Raw genomic sequence first — 26,680 nt, forward strand, 5'->3', positions numbered from 1 at the left:
CTCTCTCTCTGCCCCTCCCCTGTTCACGCTCTGTCTCTACTACTCTCTTAAAAATAAATAAACATTAAAAAAAAAGATCCTAATGTATCGTCAGCATCAACATATTTAGCTACACCATAGCACGATTAAGGGACAGTAAGAAAAAGTAGTTTCATCAGTAAAACACGGTCCTTTCTGCTTACATTCCCAAGTTATCACTGCTCTGCTGTATCTTGGAAATGCTGTGCATCCAGGAAATAGTTATACAATACTACTTCAAGGTCAAATCTGTTTGGTTTTTTCCCCCCAAACAATAATGGGGGATTTTCTTTACAACTCTTACCACAGAAAAGTTTTCTGTGAGAAGTGAGTTCTAGAAAATGACCAACTTACATCGTTCCTATTAGTGGCTAAAGTTAAAAAAAAAAAAAGATACCAGTGTGACTAAGTCTTGTTCCTTGTTAACTAGAAGTGGACACATCAAGGGGCGCCTGGGTGGCTCCGTCGGTTAAGCGTCCGACTTCGGCTCAGGTCATGATCTCACGGCTGGTGAGTTCGAGCCCCGCCTCAGGCTCTGTGCTGACAGCTCAGAGCCTGGAGCCTGTTTCGGATTCTGTGTCTCCCTCTCTCTCTCTGACCCTCCCCCGTTCATGCTCTGTCTCAAAAGTAAATAAACGTTAAAAAAAAAAAAAAAGTGGACACATCAAGTAGGAAAAGAAATATTTGCCAAAGGGACTCATTTTGGTGCTCTGCCTGGCCCGATCGACCCATTGAACTTGGTAGTGTGTTAGATTGGGTCTTTGGTTTGAACTTAATCATTTGCCGTGAGATGTGTGCAGATGATCTTCGGTTGGGAACAGTTTATTCTGCCAAATACCGGGATGGTATTGCTTGCAGTGTGGCCCGTGGGGGTCTATGAGATTGACGGAGGAAGGCTGTTTGTGCAATGAGGTCGGCTCAACCTTCTCTGGTGTCATAGCTAGGAGTCTGGTCAGGACATCGGTAATATTGCTCACACGTCCCTCTCATGGGAAAAAAAAAAATCGAGAACCTCAGGATCTTGTGGGAGTTGAGATGACTAAAGCAGCAAAGTCCGATCCTCACTGTGATCTTAACTTGGTTTTGCACGGTTTCGACATTTTGGCAACACATTCCTAAGTGGGACTAAACACAAGAGAGGCGATACTAAATTGGTCTGCGCAGAGCCTCCCGGCAATCTTTCCCCAGGAAGTCCCTTGCTTAAGTAGAGTTTGGAAGCACCGTTTTTGCTGCTTCTGCAATATTAGAATAATGCAAGACAAGCAGGCTGGAGGAATTTTGGACTTCTGGGTCAGGTGCGCTACCGTTACACATGGAGCTTAAAAGCCATCGCAGTAAAAGTGTGGATTGAACAGGAATTAATTCGGAAAGGGATTAGAAAGCCTGACATGTTTTTACAAGGTGTTTCAAATTGATTGGTTAATCCTCATAACATCTGGAGTGAAGAATCACAGAGAGTCACCCGTGGAGGCTGCGAGTAACTGGGATTAGAACTCAGCCAGAGTAATTAGCCCATTAAACCTGAGAAAGTGGAGAGGGGTTTCTTGCACTGTATTTGGCTGATAGATTACAAGTGATGCTTCATTTGGGAGGAAAATGAACTTTAAATGTGTTAAGCACAATTGAAGTATATCTTTGAGCCTTTGCCTTCTGAGCAAGAGAAACAGAGTTGGCTTCGGAGAATTTGTTTTACGATACTCTTCAAATGGTGTATATTCTCCACTTCTCTTTATTTACCCAACTTCTATCATCCTTTGAAGATGGCCACAAATTCTGTCTCCTCCATGAAGTCCTTTATAGCTTATAAAAATAGCTAAGATTTGGCTGCTAAACACTTTATTTCTCATTTTCATGACAACTTTGTGAACATTTAGAAAATAAAAAGAGCTGGGATTTAGAGCATTTCTTTACTAATAGAAAGTCAGAGTCAGAATTCAACCTCATGCATGCTCTGCGCTAAATGCATGTGTCTTTAAATTTTTTTTTTACATTTATTTATTTTTGAGAGACAGAGAGAGACAGAGCACAAGTGGGGGAGGGGCAGAGAGCGAGGGAGACACAGAATCTAAAGCAGGCTCCAGGCTCTGAGCTGTCAGCACAGAGCCCAATGCGGGGCTTGAACCCATAGACTGTGAGATCGTGACCTGAGCTGAAGTCAGACACTTAACCGACTGAGCCACCCAGGCGCCCCAATGCATGTGTCTTTAGAAAAGATGATATGCTCCCCACGCCATACTGTATAATTAATCTACCATTTCATTTCATTTGTTCGTCATTATTTAAATATCATAACATTAATCTTATATTTTTATCAATATTTCAGTTTGTCAAAAGCAGAAGCTTTGGTTATACTTCTCATGAAAACTTCCTAGTGGTTGGCACAGGTTACAAAAGGTAGATATTTGAATCCTGGTGATTTGACTTCACTAGTTAAGGGAACGGTCATAAGTGCCAGGCCAAGGCCGTCCTTACCACAGCTGGTGTGGCCCATGTGGGGTGTGAAATGAAGACACTACCGTCTCTGCTTGGTTCTGTCCTAAACATTCCCAGTGTTTATGGAATCCTCACTCCGGGTCTGTGAAGAATCCTCGAGGCGCTGCATAACCTTGTATGGAGGCTCGTGTGGGAACAGAAATCTTTGTAGAGCAAGTAAGTGTCCGAGTGCAAACATAACCCTTACACGGGGATACTCTGATGGAGGAAGTCGCTTCTCTTTGTAACCAATCAGCTTGCGTCCTTAGAGTGCAGTTCCATCTCCTTGTAGAGAAGTTTCTGGATTAATAAGCTTTAATCGAGGCCAGCGTAAGGCATTGCTCTTCTGAGATTTCTGTTTTGCTCATGAATGTGTTGATGGTCATCTTTCCCTCTTCCTCATCTTTTAACAGAATTTACCATGTTTACCTCCAAGTGAACTTCCTTTCTCTGGAGAGACGCTATTTTGGTCCCTGTCATCTTTTCCCATATACATTCAAAATCTGCTTAGCAAGAAAACATCATGAAATGCTTCATCTTGAAAGCTCCAGATGATATGAAAGGATGTAGTTAATAGTACAACCAAAGTCAACACAAAGCGGGGGGGGGGGGGGGGGGGGGCGGAGGCAAGCAGACCAGGATTGTTGCCCTTCAATGCCTCCGCATCCGAGAGGAAACGACCCAGTATGGGGCTGGACCACAGAGAGAGCATGTCTGCTTCACTGACTTCTAGGGTTCCTTCAAAAAAGGCAGTGAAGAGAGAAATATGCTAAAATAATACCACAACGCGGGGTGCCCGGCTGTCTCAGTCAGTGGGGTGTGTGACTCTTGATCTCGGGGTTGTGAGATTGAGTCCCACGTTGGGTGTAGAGATTACTTAAAAAATAAAATCTCAAAAAAAAATAATAATAACACCAACTCCACTACCTCATATATCCTACACCATCCATGGGCAAAGGGACACAGGAAATGGCTCACCACTTAAATGTTTAAAAATCGTAAAATCATAGAATGCTAGAACTCAAAAAGATTTTAGAAATTTCTTTAAGTTGGCTCATGTTTGTCTGTGATTGTCTATTCTTGCCTCCTGCATAAGAATCCCATAAGATCTTATGATTTTGATATAATTGTGACATCAGGTGGCCTCAATAGCATTGATTTAGAGTAATGGATTCGTTTGCTCATCCATCCATCCATCCATCCATCCTATGAACAGGCATTAAACAACCACTATATGTCAGTTTCTGTACCATTAGTTACGAGGGGCAGAAGGGTGAATAAGTCAAGGGCTTTTGCTAGGGGACACTGGTAGTCTAACATTGGCATTCCCCTTGTAACATTGAATTATGATACCACATAAGATGTGTTAAAAGATGAGTGTTTATAAAATGCTATGGAAATGCAGGGGACGGGGTGATTTCTTCTGCCTGACATAGTTGGGGGAAATCTTTCGGAAGAAGTGGCACTGGAATTAAGAATACTTAGAAGATGAGGAGGTGTTCATTAGTTGAAGAAAGGAGAGAAAAGGGGGATGGTATTTCGGACAAAAGGAAAAGGCAAAAGTACACGGTGAGTTCACAGAATAATCTAATGTTGTTTAAGAGTGGGAAGGTGGAAATGATATTTCTCATTAACCTAAGGCTTTATTGACCACACCTGTTGCTCTGATTTTAGTGTGTAAGAATACTACGTGTCCCATTCCTTCTTTTGGGTTTTGAGCAGGAAACAGTACTCGTTTCCAGAATCAGGAGGTATGTTATGTAAACAGCCATGGGCAGCCTTCACAATAACCTTGTTTTCTTTGACTTAGGTAAACAGGAACAAAACCCTGACACATTATCCAAGACAAAGACAGCTGGCAATAATCACACTCCACAAATACAGAGTCTCTTTTGAATTGTTTTATCTTTTTAAAAGAACAAAGAATAAAAAGTGACACATTTCCTAATAGATGCTCTTGACCCTGGAGTATATCACACTTCCCACCTTCTCTTTATAACCCTTTAGAAACCACATCTTTTAGTTAATGTTTGAATTTTGATTCTCCCTGATCTTGCAGAAAGAGTTCTACCATTCCATTTGACATTGAACTTAAGAGTTTGAGTTGATGGTAAAGACATAAACATTAAAAAAAAAAAATGCATTTAGCAATAGGCAGACAGCCCCGCAGAAAGCTGAAGAACTTTCAAGTGCTCCACCCTAAGAGGGTTTTGAAAAACGTGATGGCTTTTAAGGACAAGTAGCAAATTTAAAAACCAAAATAAAATCCCAGAACATTTGTGTAAGACACACTAGGACACTTGAGAGCCATTTGCATCTTATTTTTGTGTTTGCATTTTCTCTTTGAAAATGTACTTGGCAAAGTGCCTGCAGAATGGGACATAGGAAAGAATAATTAAAGCCATTTTCTGTCAGCCCATCCTTAATTTAACCGAGCCATTCATTCCAAGTAGACCCACTCCTCTTGCTGTGGGACTTTTGCAAAGGTCAGGGTTCTCCCCCACGATACTTTTTATTTAAATAAAGCCACAAATTTATGTCCATATCTTCCTTCCAACTTCCAAAAGCCCCAAGGATTCCCAGCTCGTTTTAAGGCTCAATCTTTTGGTTCCTCCGCCACCATAAAAACTTCACATTTGTAAGACCGTCATAGGTTTTCACCAAAAGTTGCACGTGCCAATTTCTATTCCTTCTTTAAAAATTATTTTTTCAATGTTCATTATTTTTGAGAGAGAGAGACACAGAGTGTGAGCAGGAGAGGGGCAGAGAGAAAGGGACACAAGAATCTGAAGCAGGCCCCAGGCTCTGAGCGGTCAGTCAGCACAGAGCCCAACGCGGGCTCGAACCCACCAACCGAGAGATCATGACCTGAGGAAGTCGGGCACTTAACCGACTAAGCCACCCAGGCGCCCCTGTCACTCCTTCTTTTAAATGCCATTTTTGAACAAATCAGGAGACTACAAATGCTGGTGAGGATGTGGAGAAACGGGAACCTTCTTGCACTGTTGGTGGGAATGCAAACTGGTGCAGCCGCTCTGGAAAACAGTGTGGAGGTTCCTCAAAAAGTTAAAAATAGATCTACCCTATGACCCAGCAATAGCACTGCTAGGAATTTACCCGAGGGATACAGGAGTGCTGATGCACAGGGGCACTTGTACCCCAGTGTTTATAGCAGCACTTTCAACAATAGCCAAATTATGGGAAGAGCCTAAATGTCCATCAACTGACGAATGGATAAAGAAGATGTGGTGTATATATACAATAGAATACTACTTGGCAATGAGAAAGAATAAAATCATGCCATTTGCAGCAACGTGGATGGGACTGGAGGGCATTATGCTAAGTGAAAGAAGTCAGGCAGAGAAAGACAGATACCATATGTTTTCACTCCTATGTGGATCTTGAGAAACTTAACAGAAGACCATGGGGGAAGGGAAGGGGAAAAAGTAGTTACAAACAGAGAGGGAGGGAGGCAAATCATAAGAGACTCCTAAATACATAGATCAAACTGAGGGTTGATGGGGGATGGGAGGGAGGGGAAAGTGAGTGATGGGCATCGAGGAGGGCACCTGTTGGGATGCGCACTGGGTGTCATATGGAAGCCAATTTGACAATAAATTATATTTAAAATATGTATAATAAAAAAATAAAATTCAAGGTCTGGTAATATAAAAAATAAAGACATAAATGCCATTTTCAAGTGGCAAAAGAAACAGGGCAGTCAGTAGGTTTTCAACATAAAGAAACAATCAAGAGGTGCGTAGGCACAACGCCCATGGCCGGAATCGTTCCTACGCACAGTTCTTACGTATGAAGAATCTGCAGAATTACCTCAGTTCTCCACTTTGCTTTCTTCCAACAGGGCTTTCTTTCTGTCCTGCCTCTTGTTGGTTGTGGTTTTTTTCTTTAATCCCTCTTTTCTCTCTGCTTGTGCTACCAACTGTAGGTAATTTCACATCGGTCCCTCAGATATGTCCATCATTGCTCCCCAGACCACAGTTGGCCAATCTTGTAACACATAGGGGAGAATGCTCTCACTGCCTTCTGGAGTGCTGTGCTTAAACATCTTCGTTAGCTTGCTGGAAGAGGGAGCCTCTGGTACTCGCATCAATTGTCACTCCTGCGTTCTAATCAAAATGGAGGCTTGCTCTCTGCCCGTGTGTTTATATCACAAGGCTCTTATGGGCTGATGTCCTCTTGGTGAATTTTATGTAGCAGCTAACTCCTAGGGACTCCCAGGATATCGATTATTTTATTTTAATATTACTGGTGAGCAAGACTCACGGTGCTTAACCCAAGCTTAACATTTTTCTTAGGTCGCTCTAAGTGAACTCTCAGACACGCATTTATTAGCTCCTTGCAGGAAGCTGGAAAACATCCTTTGCGTAAAATCACCTTTTCCACACATCCACGCACCCTGTTTGTTCTTGGGATTTTTGCAGCAATACAACAGTTTTCAGTTTCGGTGATGGCGCTGTTTGACCCAGTTCTTCGTTGATTTGAAAACAGCGAATTAGAAAGAGGGTTTGCCAAATCAGAACCGTTCACACCTCCCATTAGAAATCTCATTTAGGAAAAGTTTAAAATGTTTGAAAAAGATTTATGCCGTCATAATGGAAAAGATTTGACAGCAACGTATGCATTTAAAGCAAAGGAGGAGAGAAAGTTTTAGAAGTGGGAACATCTGAGAAATAGGCATAAATAGCGTCATTCTGGGAAGGCTATGTCACAAGAGACCACCAAGGAGCTTGTGTTGACATTGCTTTGATATTCGGTTCCATTCAGAGAAGAGGAAATCTTACAGGGGTGTGGTGTAGGGTGGCTACACTCCCTATGCTCTGCACCTTACCATTTTGTCACCCAACAATTTGTTCTTCCCTACCACCTCTGTGTTTTGTTTTTGTTTTTGTCACCACAGCTGAGTTTATTTTCCTTATTGACTTCTTGGTATCATTCTTCCCAAATGGATTATTTTTCATTCATCGCGGATGGATTTCGTGTTCTTAGCTTGGCTAGCGAGACACCTCACGTTGGAGACACACAATGAGGAGCTTTGAACTACCCGAGGGGAGCTGTGGTGGTCTCTCCCCACGTGTAACTTTTCTCCAGTTTCCCAGCATTATTATTTTTTTCTTATCGCTCGTGTGGTCCTTTTTTGCCTGAACAACCGTACTCCTCTTCCAGTACAAGCTTTGCCTAGAGCTCTTACTGCATTTCTCGAATGCAGTCACCTGCCAATGACATGATGCTAGGCCATGTGACACTAGAGTCACATTAGAGAAGGTTGAGTAGCTGGGAAGGAAAGGAACTCAAGTTAGCTCAACTTTCCTGAAACACAAGAAACACAGATCTTGCAGAGGGAGACTCAAGAGTAGGAAAATTGTAGGCAACACATGCCTTCCATCCTAGAGAAGTTAAAAACTGAAGAGATGTTTGTCTGGGGGCAGTTTTACGGAGGTGATTCAAGCATCAGAGCTGAGCCTTGATTGGCACGCTCTGGAAGCCTCCTTTTACCTGATTTAAGTCGCCCTGGGTTTAGATGCAAAGACTGATGGTTCGCCATCGGTGTTCCAGAGTGTTGGCTGGCGGGGCAATCGTAACCTCTGAAATCCCAGTGACCATTTCTCTTACGTCCTTGTAACTAATTATCAAGTGCAGCTATGTTTGGAAGTAAAAATGACATTTGGGGGGGAAAAGGCAGATGACCTACAAGAAAGAGGTAAATTCAGGTAACGCATATACGTCGCATTTCTCTGTCGACTTACTGGTGTGATGACCTATTTGTACGTGGTTGTGGTTGTGGTGCATTCGTACTGGAAAAGTGAATGACTGCACAGTCCTGCTGAAACTCAGCTCCCAGGGCAGACACCTGGGTCTGTGTAGACTGGTTTCTTTGTTTCAAAAGGTTGAACTAAGGTTGGACCAACGAAGGCATTGCTTCTTCTTAATTGGTCCCGATCTGAATATAATCTGGCTTCAGTTCATCTTTCTAATGTTTCATAAACAAATGGACAATAATTATTTTTACTCTGTGGTTGTAAGCTTTCATGACAAAGATAAGGGTACGTACAATATAAAATAATGGCACCAAAAAAAAAGACTATTGGAGTAAGTTATCAATGTGACTAGGTATATAATTGTGACAAGTTCACTTTTCAAGATAGCCCTCTCTTACATCCAATACAGAAATGGAGTTAGAAGGATGGCCATCTGCTCTGTGAAATCTGGTTGGAAGAGAAAAAAATGTGCTTAATTAAAATGTTTCTGTTATGATTCTGTGTAAATATCCAGATCAGACCTGTGTCAGAATCTTTCATTGACATGGTATCTTCCATGCTTCCTTGGATTAACTGGAACACATTCTTTTTTTTTAATTTATTTTTATTTTTTTAAATGTTTGTTTATTTTGAGAGAGAGAGAGAGAGCAAGAGGGAAGAGGCAGAGAGAGAGGGAGACACAGAATCCGAAACAGGCTCCAGGCTTGGAGCTGTCAGCACAGAGCCCGAAGCGGGGCTTGAACCCACGAACCGTGAGACCGTGACCTGAGCCAAAGTCAGCACTCAACCAACTGAGCCACCCAGGCGCCTCATCTAGAACACATTCCCTGCTCCAACTCAATAACCAAAATATAATTTTAACAAGGTAGAAGGAGAACGTAAGGAACTAGATGGGTTGCAGCTACCCAGACTTTCCTGATCTTATTGGAGCTTTATAGACATACCTTTAATGTTTTTAATTGGAAAAGCCACTGCCGTTTTGCATATTTGGATATCGAGATTTTGGAAAAGAGTAGCTACCAAGTCCAGCAGATGTTTTTAAGCATTTTTGTCATGTAAGAAAAAGGATTTTTTTTCCTTTAATCAGCATATCTCACGAAGTCAGCAAAAGGTCTTTCTATAAGGGCATCAGAACCGCTAAAGCTAAAGCGATAAAAGTGAAAAAGAAACCAGTGGGAAACAAATCAGAAGGGTCATTCACTGTGTGAAATAAATGATTCCCTGGGTAAAAGTAGCCAGATAGTGAAATGGGCAGGAACGAGAAGTTCATGTGACCGATGTAACTCTCAACCAACCTGTGTAATTCTCCCGTAGAACTTCCTAAGAGGATATTGCTCTAAGTGTGAGCAGCCTAAGGGGTGTGCGTGCGTGCGTGTGTGTGTGTATAACGCGTGTGTGTCCCTGACGCTGGCTCTGCGGCTTCCCCATACGGCAAGTGTGGACATTGATGCTGGTTTCTCAGTGGAGAGCGTGACACCAGTCACCCCTGACCTTCCCGGATGTCTGTGAACTGGGCTTCCCTTGTTTCTCCCTGCCTAAGTCTGGGAGGATGATGGACAGTGAGGCAGTTTGCTGTGATCAGATTCCACCAATCTGGTGTGAGGTGGGACGTTGAATGAACGGACAGGCATTTCATTTCATTGTTGTAAAAAGTTGAAAAGTGAGGGGCGCCTGGGTGGCTCGGTCAGTTGAGCGTCTGACTTCGGCTCAGGTCGTGATCTCACGGTCCGTGAGTTCGAGCCCCGCGTCGGGCTCTGTGCTGACGGCTCAGAGCCTGGAGCCTGTTTCAGATTCTGTGTCTCTCTCTCTCTCTGCCCCTCCCCTGTTCATGTTCTGTCTCTCTCTGTCTCAAAAATAAATAAACGTTAAAAAAAAAAATTAAAAAAAAAAAGTTGAAAAGTGAAAGACTGTTGTAAGTTTTGACTTTTTCCTCCTGAAGGATATTTAAGACCTTTGGTCTGAGTGATCCCAAGAGATTTACTGCCTTGGGCTTTGTTACAAATTCACCCACTGATGCTCCTTTGCCATCTTCTCAGAACTCCAAAGGAATTTTCAGCTCCTAGTTCAGGTTCAACCAGGGTTCCAGTAAAAAAAAAAAAAAAAAAAAAAAAAAAAAAAAAAAATTAAATCCTGCAACCAATCTGTTGACAATTAAAAAGATGCTGTTTATTAACCAGTCCTCTTTAGTTATACTTAACAATTTACAAAAAAAGTTTGCGGCATATTAAATGTTAAAGCATATCTAAAACAGAGCGATTAAAGTACAAAGAGAACAAAAAAAGTGACAAAGGTAAGTGAATCATGTCTTAATACTGTTGACAGCGAATTTAGCCTCGAGTTTCTAGAAAGTGTATTTTCAGGAGAGAATTATATTGTACTAGATTAGAGTAGAGTTGGTCTTTGTCAGATGAAAGGCTAAAACTAAACAAAACAAAACAAAAAACAAACAAAAAAACCACTAACCAACCAACGAAACAAACAAAGAAACGACCCACAAGAAACACACACAACCAAGTAGTGAAACATATTTTAGTTGACCTACTTCTATGAAGAATGCTTCCTATATGAATTCTAACAAAAACAGATAGCTTATATTCTGCAGGATCATTTTTGACTATGGTTTTGCAGGAGAATTTCCTGCCTAGGTCAAACCCTATGATGACCCACTCTTAAAGCATCATGTTTTCATCCTTCAAAGTACTTAGAGTTGTAACTTGTATGCGATTATTCTCTGTATCTTGCGCTCATTGAATGTAAGTTTGATGAGAGTAGAGGCCAAATACACTTCTGTTCAACACTGAATTTCGGACACAGGGCTGGTGTAAGGAAGCCCTCAGTAAAAGGTTTGTTGCAGGAGTGAAGTTTTCTAATGAAAGCCTTTTATACCATCCCTTCCCACCTCAGGAAATTGCACTAAATTTCAACCTGTGTGAAGAATTTTCTCTAAGAGAGAGAGGATAATATAATCTAGTGGTTTGGGTTTTGATGATAGCATTATTCAGGAATATGGCTTAGAAAATCCACAAGAATGGACACATCACACGCCCCTTAGATTGTCCCTTCAATTACCAGGTGTCTCTGGTAAGTTTCGGCAGCTCCTGGCCCATGGGAATTTATAGTTACATTTTCTGAAAATAAAATGCTTGAACTGTAACTCGTTGAAGAAAAAGAAAATCAGTACCGACATGAAAATGGAAGAATGCACTTTTTTTTTTCTGTAAGTATTCAGAGGTCGGGACTGCACGCTTGCCTGGATGGAGAGCCGTGTCCCTTCCCTGGAGGACAGTGTGGCACACTGAAATGGGATGGCACTTCCGGGTCACTCACTGCTAAGTTCAAGTTCCACCCTGCCACTTCATCTGTGAGGCGTCGGGCAGAATTTCCCGCCTAAGACCCAGATTTGTTCGTTGTAAGTGATCCCTGAAACGTCTCGGGATTGTTGTAGAGATATGTGATAATGAATGAGAAGTCTCCGGCACGTGGTGGGGTCATAAATAGAATTTGTGTTTTTTTAATGAATGTTCTTTCGGAGGTCATCTAGGTAATCTCACTGACTAACACCCTTCAGCTTCACCAAAGGTACAACGAATGCATCTGGAACCAAGAGGACTTCTGGGGTCAATAATGTGCTAATGATAGTTTCCAGAAGTTTCCACAATACTGTCACATACTAGAGCTCAATCGATAGTTGCTAAATTAAGAGTGAATGAGTAAATCAATAAATCCGGACCTGCAAATCTCTTGATTTTCCTTCCCTGTGGCTGGAATAAAACCCCAGGGCCAACAAACGAAGTTCATTTTACCTTTACATTATTTTGCTCCACCTGTGGGCTTAAATCTTGAGATCTGGGTTTTTGAATAGTCTGGAAGGTTAGTGAATTTACAAGTGTTTTAAAAGCCAAATGTATCTCATCTCCTTTTTTGCCGACGTATAGCACATCTTAAAACAGTCTCTCTCTGTGATGAGGCTATAATAACACACCATCAGGTTTATTTGCCCGCAAATTGAGTATTTTAATGGAAAGAAAAATATTATTTATTTTTACAACATATTTTCTGGTAAATCTTTCTATTCCTGGAAGCTAGCAGGCATTCAGTGAACCTGGTGACTAAATGAATGAGGCCCTTCTATTTTACTTCTCTTAGAACCAACCTTAATTTTGTTAGAGCCTAGGTGTCCCTTACTGCATACTTCCTTCAGTGAGTAACACTGGAATATTCAAAATGTCCTTTATGAGGGGTCTATGTTTCATTGAGAAGTAAACAGTCCTCTTTTTGTTTGGAAAACAGATTTAGATTTTAATAACCAGCACTCTCCCATCTGCTTCGGCTATGAATCGTACATACAATTTATCATCATGACAGGATGATGCCAGGTTAGAATCACTGAGCAGGAACAGTGTCTGGAGTCCATTCCCTTCTGGAAAAGTCACCGGGCCCTTTGTCACTCCTTGCAGACCACTTAGGTGGCTTGGAGAGCCACACCGTGAGACAAAGGAGGGCAGGTACTCCAAACACGTTCAGAAGCAGTATGCCTATTTGAGAGAAAGATACAGCTAAGTGGAAAATAATGCAATTATTCCAGCATAGCAATTCTTAAGTCTTCGAGCAATTACCCTAATAATCTGTAAGCAGCTCAAACAAAGGCAATGATCCAAGCTTCAGATATGAAAGGCTTGAAATAAAAAGATATGGGGGGGGGGGCGGGGGGTAAAAATGAGAGTCTGCGCCATTATTTGCAAATCTTTGAAAAGAAACAAGAGTGGATGAGAACAGGTTGAGTTTTAGATCCCGACTGGATAGTCCGTGAAAAAATAATAGATCCTGAGTAGGCTGTTCCTAAAAGAGTGACTTTGTACCTTTAAGAAGAGCGGGCTGGCGTGACCCAAGGACATCACATCGGGTGTTTTGAAATTCTCCTCCTGACTGGAGAGTGCAGAAAACCATCCTGCTGTGCTCACACCTGCAGTTGTTACCATTTGCTTACTAATGGTGATAAAATATGGGATGCGCTGTTGCTTTTTTTCTCAAAAAACAATCTACTTTGCCTAAATCTTGTAGAAGATTGTGAACACCACTGCGGAGACAAAGAAAAGCTGACTAGCTCTTTCGTAGATGAGTACAGTGGTTCTCAGTTTTGTGGAACAATTTCCCCGTCGATCTTGCAAGCGGGAATCTACTAGTAGAAGTCTGCTCCCCTCTGGGCATTCTACACGATTTGTACTTTTTAAGTCCAGTTTTGGACACGTCACGGCGCAGGATAAGACGGCGGGCGTCTGGTCACCGAACCCCTCCATTTCCCCTGAAAGTGTGTCTGCCCCCCCCCCCCCCCCCCCCCCGCCCCGCAGCCTCCTGATAGGACGGCAAAGCCCAAACCCAGCCGTTGATGGCAGGCAGATCAGTGCGTGCACAGCTACAGAGTGAGTCTCCCTGATTTGTAAACGTGTCTCACGGACCTTTCTTGCCAACACTGTCTTTTCTCACTCTCTTTCGAACGAGAGCCAGAGCCCCAGATCAAAAAGGCAGTGTGATGCAGTGGTCAGCAGCTTGGTTCTTTAGTGGGCCCCAGTTTCAATCAGAGCTCTGCCTCTCGGGGTGAAGGGTCCTCCTCCAATAGCACGTGCCTCGTGGGCTTTGGGAGTGTTCATGGGGTGAGTGTGCGAAGAGCAGCCGGAACGTACTACGTGTGCAGGATGAGTGTTGCCCTTGGGCTCTGGCGTGGGCCTCGTGCATCCTAGAGGAGACTCACAGAGGGGGAAACTGAGGCCTGGAGAAGGGAAGTGATTTGTTGCTGTCATGTTGGCCTAGCCAGGGTGGAGACCCAGGGCTCCCAGCTACTGTCCTGAGCTCTCTCTACTCTCACTGCTTCTCTTTCTTTATTTTCATTTTTTTTTAATGTTTATGTATTCATTTTGAGAGAGAGAGAGAGAGAGAGAGAGAGAGAGTGTGGGGAAGAAGCAGAGAGAGAAGGAGAGAGAGAATCCCAAGCAGGCTCCACGCTGTCAGCATAGAGTCCAACACGGGGCTGGATCCCGTGACCCCTGAGATCACGACCTGAGCCGAAAGCAAGAGTCAGACACCGAATGAGACACCCAGACGTCCCCTCTCTTTCTTTCTTTTTAAAGTATTAAACTTCCTCATTATTAATACAGAGAGCAAAATCTAATTTTCAAGGAGGCTTTTTAAAATCCCAGGACAGGGGCGCCTGGGTGGCGCAGTCGGTTAAGCGTCCGACCTCAGCCAGGTCATGATCTCGCGGTCCGTGAGTTCGAGCCCCGCGTCGGGCTCTGGGCTGATGGCTCAGAGCCTGGAGCCTGTTTCCGATTCTGTGTCTCCCTCTCTCTCTGCCCCTCGCCCGTTCATGCTCTGTCTCTCTCTGTCCCAAAAATAAATAAACGTTGGAAAAAAAAATTAAATAAAATAAAATCCCAGGACACACCCACATCAGCAAGATTTTATTTACTTTAAAGATAAAGTTTAGCAGGTAAGCCACTTTATATATTTTGTTTTCCAGCCACAGGTTGATATGGTCATTAAAGTCATTATCAAAATCTTCTGTAGTGAGATCTAGAGTCCGCGTGAACTATTAAATGCTACACGATGCCATAAGCACTCCCGGTGAGCCGTCCTGGTAGAGAAGTCGCGAGAGAAAGCTTACTTTATCCCCGTCCACCTAAACGATGACATCTCATCATAAACGTCTAAGAAGTGTTCATCACACCGTAGGAGCTGAGAAATGGGATGGCAAGGATATTAAAGGAATAGCGGCTTTAAAAGGAGACACTTGGCATTTCTTAGATCTCAGCGTCATACATTTTCTTCTGTTGTCACAACAGTAAGAAAAGGATTTCAACCATATAGAAATAACAGACACTGCTTATGGTACCTAAAATGTCTCCGTAAAAGTGACTTCGCATCTCAGAAGCCCGACCTCGAGGATTTATGCTGAATCTGACCTTGCAATGACAGCAAACTCTATCTCTTAATTTTTTTTTTTTTTAACGCTTATTCATTTTTGAGAGACGGAGAGAGACAGAGCATGAGTAGGGGTGGGGCAGAGAGAGAAGGAGACACAGAATCTGAAGCAGGCTCCAGGCTCCGAACTGTCAGCACAGAGCCCGAACAGGGCTCCAACCCACGAACTGTGAGACATGACCTGAGCTGAAGTCAACTGCTTAACACACTGAGCCACCCAGGCACCCCGCAATGACAGCAAACTCTTTAAGGACTATTTTAGTTACAAGAACTATATTCACTCCAATATTTGTATGATGTTTGGTAGTTTTTATTAGCAGATACAAAATCTTATTTTCTATTTCCTGGCTGCATCAAAATGAATAAAATATTCTTAGGTTACATCCATGAATGATTGTTTCATATAATCATACTTTCTTTTAGACGCTTTTCCTATATTTTTCCACAGAATGGTAAAAATGCACACTTAATCCAGGCAGCTGCAAGTTAGCATGGAAAAAATGTTCTATGCATTTGCTACGTAGATGTTCATCTCCCCTTCCACACCCAGTCAGGATAGAAAAAAGAAATTACAATAAATCTGCCCATTTCTAATAACTTCCTCCTACAATTGCTCTGCTGGATTACATTGTTTCTTTCCACTGACGAGAAAAACCAGCTGAATAAGTCAAGGTGGGTCTCTGAAGGTGGGTGTGCAATCCCCAGAGGGGAGTGTGTGTTAGACTTTGTACACAGAGTCCAGACTGGTGGGAAATTGGAAATTAGATTTATGAGAAACTGATGTTGATTCTTAACTGTTCTCAATTTACAGTCCATTGTTTTCAGGGAGTATCTGTTTCTTGCAGGCGGAGGAGAGAATCCAAACTGAGGTTCTGTAGAGAGGTGGGAAGCCCTAGGCTGGCATGATTTCAAGATGCGCGCTCCAGTGTGGGATCCGTAAGCACAGGGTTGAGACTGGACTCTTTCCACCGTGGCACAGAGGGACGTTGTCAGACCTTTCGGAAGCCAAGGGGGTAGCGACTGGGCAAATGTTTCAGGACGCCGGAGCTACAAGGAAAAACTAACAGCTGGGTCTGAGTAAAACGGTCCTCCCCCAGCCTTCTGGTGGTTTCTAGGTACCAGAGGGAAGGCCCATAACAGAGTTATTGTGTTTCTCTAACCCAGGGAAGGAAATCCAACACTCTCTGGCATTCACCCTCTGAACAGGCTTCATTTTATTCCCAGGGAAACACACTGAAATTTCAGCATAGGCAAGATGACTGTTTCTGATGCAGAAGCATCGAGAGTATCCCTAAGAGAGCGTAACTCTTCATCAGGGTTGTTTATCCACACCGGGAGCCGCCGAGGGCCATGCTGCTCTCTTGGTGCCATTTGGTCTGCTCTGACGCCTTTCTGGACAGGAAGTCCTTAAGATTAAAGATTGTATTTTTATGGGCTCATGCCTGCCTTCCCCAGGCTGTGAACTGAAAAGAAAGAACCGGAAGCCAGATTCTAGAAAGCCTATTTACAATCACTTGCGTGCGGGTCAGGATGAAAAATAGGAGGAAATCAAGGTGGGGTAACAGAAGGAAGAAGCGCTAAGAAGAAACCAGCAAAGCGGCTGGAAAACTGGAAATAAAAGTATTTCTGTGTTGACGGAGAATTTTCCCCCTTGAGGTCTGTATTCCATTTATAATTAAAACGAACTTGATAAAGAACGTAGGATAGATCTCGAGACACCGCCAGGCTTCGTAAGAGATCGCATCTCACTCTCTGTCACAAAGGACCTTTTATTTGGCCCCAAAACAATATCTCGGCAAGTGGAAGCAAGTAACTGTTTGAAGAAAATAAAACTTCACGTGAGCAGAGCAGTGAGGGGGCCATTTATTCTCGTTCAATTGCCTTTACGTTAGGGCTCATGCTACAGGTGTTTAAATGGAACACATTTTGAAAACCTAGTGTCTTCAGACAAATCCAGTAGGAGACTTACGGTCCTGCACCTCATGGGTGTGACACTTGGGTTTGTATTTTCACACATCCGGTCATGGTAAGCACGTCGTGGCATTGTAATAGCATATGGGGTACCGCGTGCGATTCAATCATGCTTAAAAAAATGCTTTAGCTTCTCAGCAGAAATAGTTGTTACTACAATAGGCAATTCGTATTTATTGCCCAGGCACGTCGTTTTTGTAATTTTGTTTTTAAATTTTTTGTAACATTTTATTTTATTTTTTGAGAGACAGAGAGACAGAGCATGAGCAGGGAAGGGTCAGAGAGAGAGAGGGAGACACAGAACCCAAAGCAGGCTCTAGGCTCTGAGCTGTCAGCACAGAGCCCCATGCGGGGCTTGAAACCGGGAGCTGTGAGATCATGACCTGAGCCAAAGTCAGATGCTTGACCAACTGAGCCACACAGGCGCCCCTGGTTGCAGCGAGCGGATTTAAGTGGGAAATTGCTGTGGTGCTGACGCTTTGGGCTCCACAGCGTGGCTGTAGGTGTCGGCGCGGGAGGCAGTTAGGCATCGAGGGCAATGCGTTCGCCGGCCTTCCCTTGGAGTAAAGTCCTTCGCACTGTCCGCCTGGTATTTCTGCCTGAAGCTCTTCTGTTGTAGACCCCTCTCCCAATACTCTCCTATTAGCAGGCATCAGACCACTCAAGTCATTTGGGACTGTGCACTATGGTAAAAAAAAAAAAAAAAAAAAAAGTCTAAATAGTTGTCTTAGAGGTTCCCGTTGGATCATGTGTGTTTCTCAGACACAGGAGATTATTTTTATCCATTTCAGGTGCACGGCTTCAATTCTGTAATACGAAAATAGATCGTCCTTGTGCAGATTTCCTCGGACACCCTGAAGGCAGCTTCCTTCCAGCTTGTAAAAGCCAATTTCGCACTTATCTGACAGGACTAAATATGCCTGCTTTCCTGTTATTTTCCTCCTTTTTGTCTTTATATAGATAATATTTTGTAAACAAAAGGTGGACGTTTTCTGCCAGGGACTGAGAAATCCAGTTGGTTGGAACCAGGAGATGTGGCCGTGGGATGGCGGGTGTGCACAGCACTGGCTCCCTGACCCTGTGCTCTGCAGGTTGGTGCTCTCTGGGCCCAGGTGGACCCACTGCTGGACGAGCCTTTGTCTTGATACATCCAAGGAAAGGAAGGTCCTCGCCGTTCACGCACGTATCTGCAGAAATGTGAATGGGGTCCACGGCGAGTTACAAATCCCGGAGCTTTTTGGAGCCTCATCCATGAATGTTCTTCCTATCATCCTCTGTGTCAGCTGATGGGGAAGAACATGGATGCGGGAATTGAAGGAATAGTTCCCCTTACGGATATTTTCTATTCTTTCTTATGCCCCCTTGTGTATACTTTCTCTTCCTTTCAATTTTTTTTTAATGTTTATTTTTGAGAGAGAAAGATAAAGTGTAAACGGGCGCTGAGAGAGATTGGGAGAGACAGAATCCGAAGCAGGTTCCAGGCTCCGAGCTGTCAGCACAGAGCCTTTCGCGGGGCTCGAACTCACGAACTGCGAGATCATGACCCGAACCGAAGTCGGATGCTTGACTGACTGGGCCACCCAGGCGCCCATCCTTGTGTATGCTTTCTATTCTTCCTTAATCTCCTCATGTATGCTTTCTGTTTTCCCTCTCATCTCCTTATGTATACTTTCTATTTTACATGGCAGTTTTTTTTTTCCTTTGAGAAAGAGAAAACAAGTGATCACTTGTTACCTTTAGTGCCTTCCCCATGATTCTTCTGCAAAGCCAAGCTCATTAGCAGACTGGTGACAGGCACAGGAAGCAAGCAAAGCGCCTGGCAGGCTAGGCCCTGATGACCACTCCTACCGTGAAATCTGTCACCGCGTTAACTGTGTTCTCACAGGTATCGATATGTGTATGTATGTGGTGTGCCAGGAAACTGTGAATCTACACCCAGGATCTTAGACTGTTGCCAGGGCCACAAAAAAAAAAAAAACAAACAAACAAACAAAACAAAACAAAAAACAAAAAACAAAAAACAAAAGCCACCAAAAAACAACAACAAGAAAAAAAAACCAAACACGCACAACAACCCAAAAAAACCTAAAAAACAAAACAAAACAAACAAAAAGACCCAGCAATAAAAGGCATGTGGAATTTTGTTTACCTAAATGTAGTAAATTAACAGAGGGATAACCAACAATGACAACAAAATTATGCACACTGATGAAAATTGTGATCCTCCCCAGCAGCTTTGTTGACACTTAATAGTTAAGTCCATTTGCTTTTAAGGGCAAAGTTCCCAGCCCCGGAGAGTCCCACAACAGGCCCGCGTGGCAGCTTGTGGACAAGTGTGGGGAGGACGCACGAGCCTAAGGAGTCTACTGAAGAGTCTTCTGAAGCTGTTTGTACCCTGACTTCTGCCCCCCCCCAACTCCCGTCCTGGGGCACCCGCGTAGCTCTGCTCCAAGCCCTGCTGCCTGTTCCCTCCAAGCTGCTTGCTGTTCAGAGTAGAAGCCAGGCGCATACTGGTTTCTGTGACTTCAAGAGACAGAGGCTGCAAATACTTTTTCAAAGCAGGAGCAAGATGGGCTTGGAGTGGGGCTGGCACTCAGGATGGTGTCCGTCCAGGGGCGACTTTCATTGCCTCTTGTCCTTTTACATCTTTGCCACCCATCAGTCCCCCTTTACTTCCACTTACTATCAACACACTGGTGGCACCGGGCTTGGAACGCGGAGGCAGACTTGTACGTATGTATACATTTATATTCATCCGAAGGGATTTCAATATGATACTAAAAAGAATCATTTCATCATATTTTATGTGCACACACATATATGTGTATGTGTAGGGTATCCATACATACCCATATATGCATATAGCATATCCGGGAAAGAGAAGACTTAAAACGGAGACTTGTTTTTGCAACAAACGGCTCTTTATATGGTAGCCTCATCGCCAATGGGAGGAGTTTGAAATTATTTCCTTATTGTAACAACTGTGAGTTGTGCATGGTTGTACGGGTCTAGCAGACTGTTAGAGCGGCGGTTATGAGCTCTGGGCATATGGGTTCACGGGGCAGGGTTGTGAGGGGCAGGGATGCGCTCAGATGCGCTGACACTTGGAGAGACCCAGCCACGGAAGCCCACGAGCCATTCTCTGCACGTTCCTTCCTCGCTCGAGCCTTTGAGGTTCACGTCCAGTCCCGCTAACCTGGACCCGCTGTCTCGTCTTCCGGACTGTTGGCCCCTCGCCCAGCCAGCTCTTTATGGGTTTCCGTCAAAAGTCACTCTCCTCACACTGCCCCCCGGTTGTAGTCATCCTTTGGTTAGATGAGACATCTTCCTAATGTTCCCACCAAAGCTCTTTCCAACATCTCTTACTTGTCTGTCGTTCTGGGACACTCCCTTCGTCGCTGGCATCCCAGCAACAGCTGGCGGTCCACCCAGGCGTGTGGCATGAAAGACAGATGCTAGCGGGGACTTCACGAAGACGGGGGCTCCAGTGTCAAGAATGAGCCCTCCTGAAGGAAGCGGTAGTTGTCGTGTGATGGGCTCTGAGGCTCACCTCCCACGCCCCTCCTTTCGAAGGCGAGGCACCAGCCCCCCAACTGCTGTCCTGCTGAGGCTCCCACTCATTGCTTCCCAGCCTCTTCCCTTCCCAGGGCGGCCATCGTCTGTCACGATGACGAGCATTTACGACAGAGAAAGAAACATCCTTCGTGGATCGACAGAGAAAGAAGTGCATCCCTCGTGGATCTGGAGGGCAGGAGTCTGGGATCCCACATCAGCAGGGCCCTGCTCCCCCTGAAGGTGCTGGGGGAGATGCCTCCATGGCGTCATCCAGCTTCTGGTGGCCCCGGATGCTTCTTGGCTTGTGTATAGCATGATGAATTTTTATAAACGTCTACATTCGTGTAATCACTACCCAGGTGAAGACACACTAGGGTAAACACACGTGGCTTAGAACCTTCATCTGCCCCTCCAGTCAGCACCTCTATGTCGGCATCCCCGTGATTCTGACCTCCATGCCCTCCCCATCTTTTACTCTGATCCTTCAGGGCTAATCACGCTACCATTGAACTCCTGAATGTACATTATCTATTACAATGAAGTATGATTTGAAAAAAAAAAAAACCTCTATGAAATAGTCAAGAAAAAGAGCAAATAAGGCCCATGTTCAATTGCAGGTCTACTACTTGCTCATGAATTTGGGTAAGTAACTGATCATAGACCAAAAAGCTAATAGAAGGTGAAAGCTAGACAACAAACTTACTGAAGGCGTTCAGAAGGATTATTTTCTAGATCGGCTCTTCCTTGTATATATAGGGCCTTGAATGCCAAGGTGAGTTAGAAGGTGTTTAGTGGGTCAATAAGATTACGATTGTGGTGCCTAACCAGCACTGTTCCAGGTGTAATGTCACACAGCTTTCAGGGCTGAGTGCTGATATCCTCACTGTCTTATAGGGGAAAAAGCAGAAACACAGAGTCATTAAGTAATTTGTCCAACATGGCCAAGCTAGTACCCGATGCATCCTGGATTTTAACCCAGAGCCTGTTCTCATGGGCACGGCACTATCTTTGTATCTTTTCCATTCCATGTCATTTCAAAAATAGATAAACATATATGATTGAAAAAAAATAAAGATATTCAATGAAGGTTGAAATATAATTTTTTTAGCCTAAATTGATTTTGATTTCCTCCTATCATTGTCATCTAGATTTGAAGAAACTATTGTTTCGCTGAATCATGAATGTACCTTTTAGCCTTCCTGATCAATGTCAAGCAGTTAAGAGTCCTAGAAATAGATGACATAAGATAGCACCTTGGGATCAGGGCTGCAGTTAACTGTCAAGCAGGCCCACAGAACTCAGGGAATCTTGGTGAATTTTCTGGATCCTCAAGAGACCATCCCAGAAGCCTGGGAAACAGCTGATGTGCAGGTGACCTTACAAGGGGTCCAGGCGGAGGCTCGTGAAAGATGGTTTCCTTGGATGATGTCAAGATGCCGTGCTAAGTCAACTCCATCTGTTTCCAATACGCAGTCTAATCATCGCTACCCACGTCCTTTTGACTTACGACCTTGCCTTTGCTTCCCGCTGAACTGGACCTCTCCCTCGACCTGGATATCTTACTGTCTCAACCTAAACACCATGGCTAGTGAATAGCCGTTAATGTGTCTTCTCAATTTGTATGACCACATACAAAAGTTTCACAAGTATAGGCCTTGCCTCTGAAACGATTTTCCTCAAATGAAATATCTCTCGACACAAATAATTTCTGTGTGTTCAGGGTGAGGATGAGGCCCCTGATCCGTCCCCAAACATCAGAGCAAATCAGAAATAGTAGGAAGCTAGGTCGGCGCAGTTTTCCGTCTATACATGATACCCATTTCAACTAAAGCTTCTAAAATCGTGCAAGCCACTTACTGGGGATCAATTGCCCAACTTGCTGCTTGTTAATTACTCCTGTGGCTCTGACTTACACAGTGAAAATTCAGATTTGAAGGAGAGTATGCCACTCTGTCTATCTCTCTCTCTCTCTCAAAAATAAATAAACATTAAAAACAAATTTTAAAAAGGAGGGCGCCTGCGTGGCTCAGTCAGTTAAATGTCCAACTTCGGCTCGGGTCATGATGTCAAGATTCATGGGTTCAAGCCCCGTGTCAGGCGCTGTGCTGACAGCTCAGAGCCTGGAACCTGCTTCAGATTCTGTGTCTCCCTCTCTTTCTGCCCCTCCCGGACTCTCTCTCTCTCTCTCTCTCTCTCTCTCTCTCTCAAAAATATGTAAACATTTAAAAAAAATTGAAGGAGAGCACACCAGAGCCGGAGGAATAAACACGGATTCTGGCGGGTTCTTTTATTTTTATTTTTTTCTAATCAATGGAATATTTATTCTTCTCTGTACTCATACACACCCACACAAATACACACACAGTATATATTTGGTAACTCCTAAAATGAACACCTGAATTGCTAGCGAACTTAAGGTGTCCCCCTCCCCCAAATTCAGATGCTGAAGTTCTCACCCCCAAATGTGATGGTGTTAGTACGTGGGAACTTTGAGAGATGCTTAAGTCATGAGGGCAGAGCCTCCTGAGAATATCAGTGCCTTGTCAGGACCCCACAGAGCTCCGCGTGCCCTTCCTTCCCACCAGGTGAGGACACAGTGAGAAGTCTGCGTGGGACCCAGGAGACAGCCCTCATGCTCTGTACTGACCCTGGTCTGGACTTCAGAGCCCTTATGCTCTGTGCGAGGTAATTTCTGTCGTGTATGAGCTACCCGGTCTGTGGTATTTTGTTGTAGCCACCCTGATTAGGACACGAATCATGCCTAGGAAGTGGCAAAGTACAGTATTTGCACTAAAAGCATCTGATACAGAATTCAGAGAGGATCAAAATCAAGGGGAACCTAGAATTTGAGTTTGCCCTTGAAGAATGAGTAGGATCTGTGTGGACAGTAAAGGAAGCAGTCAGCTATTTTAGTATGAAGCCACACGAACACAGGTGGGAGTGTGGTTTTTGTTGGGAAGAATGAGGCTAACTCAAAACAGAGAGCGAGAGAGAAAGCTTTGCTAGGGTGATTTATGTTGGACAAAGTTGGATTTGTAATTTGGGGCCAAATTATTTTTTTCAAACAATTAAAAATGTTAAATAATTAAACAATCATTTAATTTTATTTAAATAACTTCTATTTAAATATTTTACTTAAATACTTTTTATTTAAATATTTTATTTAAATAAATTTTAAAATTGTTAAATAACTAAACATTTAAATATTTATTTTGAGACACACACACACACACACACACACACACACACATACACGCACTGGGGGAGGGGCAGAGAGACAGAGAATCCCAAGCAGGCTCCACACTGTCAGCACAGAGCCCCATGTGGGGCTTGAATCCATGAAACTGTGAGATCCTGACCTGAGCCCAAACTAAGAGTTGGATGCTTAACCGACTGAGCCACCCATGCAAATTTGGGGGAAAATTATAAAAGAACTAGGTTTTTAATGTCAGGCAAATACCAAAACGCTGAAATTCAGAATGGAGGAATGGCTTTATGAAAGCCATAGTTTGTGTGGCTCAGCTACGTGACAGAGACTAAATTTAGGCAGAGATCACCTTGACTACTATTGAAATAAAGGAGCAAATCGGAGTGGCATGAAACTATGAAGAGAGAGATCGATCATGGAAATACTGTGGAATAATAAATGTTAAGGAAGAGACCAAACAGAAGGATGAATGTGATGGGCCCCAAGACATTAGGTCTCCGGATTGGGCATGTTACTGACAAAAGGAAGAAATAAGGGGCAGGAAGCTGGATGGCTTGAGAGGTGGTGAATTTAGGCTTGTACATATTCATTCTGACATCCACGTCGTCACATGCTGTATGTGTGTCCTCGGGGATGGGAAATATTGGCAGCCAAGTTACAGATGTCATGACAGTTTGGAAAGGACAGCTGTCTGGGAGTGTGGGGTGGGCTCCAAAATCCTGCCAGAAGGCAAAGAAAGGCCTCCCTGAATTTAATGAAATTTCATTAGTTCCTAATTCTGTGCAAATCACAGTATGAAGACCACAGATCCCTTCTCTTGAATTGATCACAAGGGGAAATGATGCCTGCTGTCAGAGTTGTGACAATGTGGTGAGCGCTTTCACCGTGAGCCCTGGAGGAAGAAGCAGGAAGGGAAGCTGGGCAGCGGCTGGCTGAGTGTTGGCAAAGGAGGTGGCTAGAGGCAGAGGCTCGCAGGGGAGGCAGCCCACGAGCTCGGGTGGTAGTGGTTCTAGGACATATTTTACGAGGAGGGGATAATAGGGATGCCTGGGTGGCTCCACTGGTTAAGCGTCCAACTCTTGGTTTCGGCTCAGGTCATGATCTCACGGTCCATGAGATGGAGCCCTGAATCGAGCTCTGAGTTGGGGGTTCTCTCTCTCTCTCCCTGCCCTTCCCTACTCTCCCTCTCACTCAAAATAAATAAACATTAAAAAAAAGAAGAAGGAGGGGATGACAGATGCAAAGACTAAAGCCAAGAAACAGCGTCTTGATTTGTATAAATAATTGCCAAATCACCCGTAGCATCCGACAAATTAATTCACAAAAACTAGTGGCTAGGTCATGGGAAGGTGAGGCTGAAGAATGACAATGGTTTGTCTGCCGTACAAGGGACTGTAGATTTCAGTTTGTAGGTGATAAGGAGACATGGAAAATCTTGTAGCCCTGGGGGCGATTTGATCATTTTTAGGTTCTAGAATGACCAGTTTGGTGTTGCTGTAGATGATGAAGTGGATGGGGCGTCACCACAAGACTGTGAGGAATCCAATGTGTATAACTCCTGGAGAGAGATGAGAAGATTTAAACTAAAAATGTTGAGGAAGGACAGGAGGGGTTGGACTTTAAGTAAATGTATGGTGTAGAATGGAGAGAATTGATGTCTGCGAGGATTCAAAGAGAAGACATAAGTCAGCCCTTGGATCGTCAGGTTGTGCTCAGTGGTAGGACAGGACATAGAAAAGCAGCATATTTAAGGGATTAGGGTCAACATGGGGACATCAGTGGTGGGTATGTTGCATTTGAGGTAGAGGTTAGGCAATGTTCGAGTTCCCCCCAGAGTCCTATGTTGAAATCCAACCCCTAATGTGATTGTATTTGGAGTAAGGGACTCCGGACACGATCAGGCCCTGAAGGTGGGGCTCTCACGAATGGGATTAGCGCCCTTATAAAAGAGACCCCAGAGAGCTCCCTCTGCCCTTCTGCCATGTGAACCAGGAAGTGGGCTCTCACCAGATACCGAATCTATAGCACCTGGCCATCGGATTTCCTGGGCTTCGGAACTGAGGGCAATAGGTATTTGTTGTCTCTCCCTCCTGTTACCGCCCAGATGGATTAACACGAGGGGACAAGCTGGAGAAGTCTGAAAGGCAAATTTATATGTTGGTCTGGAGCTTAGCTGAGATGTCCGACTGGAGATGATGTCTTAGAAGTCATCAGTACGAAGATGATTCCCACTTAGTGAATCTGCTTAGGCAACACTTCGCCCGAGAGGGGAAGAGACATTGTGTTGTCTTGACCCGCATTCCTTGATTATCTCCCTCAGCCCAGCATGCCCCCAGGTAACACATTCCCTTTAGATGTCTATATCATTTCCTGTTTGTTTTTTGTGTTGTTTGTTTCTAATACAAACACCAATTTATATCATTGCAACCAGAGTAACGGCTGGAAGAATTTATCCTCTTAATGTCCATCTTAGGTTTTTAACTGCATTCTTTCTGGGTCTGGGCCAGTCTCACAGATTTGGTGAAAGCTGGTTGCACCCCTGCTGATGGCTTCACCAGGTGGGAGTTTCTGCCCAGAAGGGAAAGGAGAGTCCTCTGGGAGGCAGAAAGAAGGGAGCTCCTTTTTAAGCACACACGATTCATTCACTTTGCACGAACTCACTCAGCACCTGTAGCAACTTGCAGAGTGAGAGTTGTTCTCCAAG

The 26,680-nt window shown here is 43.9% G+C and overlaps 1 long non-coding RNA gene across 1 annotated transcript in view; it reads left to right on the plus strand.

Moving 5' to 3' along the window:
* Positions 1-25,719, plus strand: part of LOC113601117 (uncharacterized) — a 93,903-nt gene extending 68,184 nt beyond the window's left edge. Inside the window, exon 3 of the long non-coding RNA XR_008296502.1 lies at positions 14,782-25,719. This is a non-coding gene — a long non-coding RNA (uncharacterized LOC113601117). The remainder of the gene's footprint in view (positions 1-14,781) is intronic.
* Positions 25,720-26,680: the final 961 nt, after the last annotated feature.

Source organism: Acinonyx jubatus, chromosome A1, assembly GCF_027475565.1.
Source record: "Acinonyx jubatus isolate Ajub_Pintada_27869175 chromosome A1, VMU_Ajub_asm_v1.0, whole genome shotgun sequence".
Lineage (NCBI taxonomy): Eukaryota > Metazoa > Chordata > Mammalia > Carnivora > Felidae > Acinonyx > Acinonyx jubatus.